This window comes from Galeopterus variegatus, unplaced genomic scaffold (assembly GCF_000696425.1).
Source record: "Galeopterus variegatus unplaced genomic scaffold, G_variegatus-3.0.2 Scaffold1037, whole genome shotgun sequence".
NCBI lineage: Eukaryota > Metazoa > Chordata > Mammalia > Dermoptera > Cynocephalidae > Galeopterus > Galeopterus variegatus.
In genome coordinates, this window is record NW_007727148.1 from 497,234 (window position 1) to 498,219 (window position 986).

Consider the following 986-nt stretch of genomic DNA (forward strand, 5'->3'; position numbering starts at 1 on the left):
TTGCCGGTCCCGGTCCGGTACGGGCGCGACACTGAAGGTTGCGATCCGTTGCCGGTCACGAAAAAAGACAAAAAGGAAAAAAAAATTCTCAACATATCATCTCTCCATGCTTTGGGCAAATGATTGCATCTCCCTGAAACTCAGTTTCTTTATTCATAAAATGGGATATAATAATTTACATGGCAGGGCTATGGAGAGGACTTAAAAAGTATTCCTCAGGGAAACTGGGGATTTACATACTGCCAGTTTTGCCCCAGATTGCTGGCCAAGAGCAAAGAAGGAAAAAGTACATCGCCTGTGGAGAGATTTGGCTTGACTCTTTTTCTCTTGAAAATGTCAAGAAAATGAAGTGTGTGTGGGCGGGGGGAGCTGCTTTAGATAAAAGAGGGTGAGAGACATGACAATGAAATGTAATTGCAGGACTGTGCAAATGTGGGACTGGTGATGGAATTCTGTGTTTTTCTTTTATTGAGGTGAAATTCACACAATATACCATTAACCATTTTAAAGTGAATAATTCACTGGCGTTCAGTTCGTTCACAGTGTTTTGTGACCGCCACCTCTCTCTAGTTTCAGAACTTTTCCATCCCTCCAGAACATCCCACACCCTTTAAGTAATCACTCCCCATCCCTCGCTCCCCCCCACCCTCTGGAAATCACTAATCTGTTTTCTATCTTTAGGGATTTGCCAATTCTGGATATTTCATATAAAAGGAATCACAAAATATGTGACCTTTCATGTCTGGCTTCTTTCACTTCGCATGTTTTTGAAGTTCATCTAGTCTGTAGGTATCAGCACTTTGTTCCATTTTATGGCAAAATAATATTCTACTGTGTTTATATACTACGACTTGTTTAACCGTTCATCTGCTGATGGACGTTCGGATTGTTTCCACCTTTTGTTTATTATGAATAATACTGCTATGAACATTCATTACAAGTTTCTGTGTGGACATGTGTTTTCATTTTTCTTAGGCATCTACCTA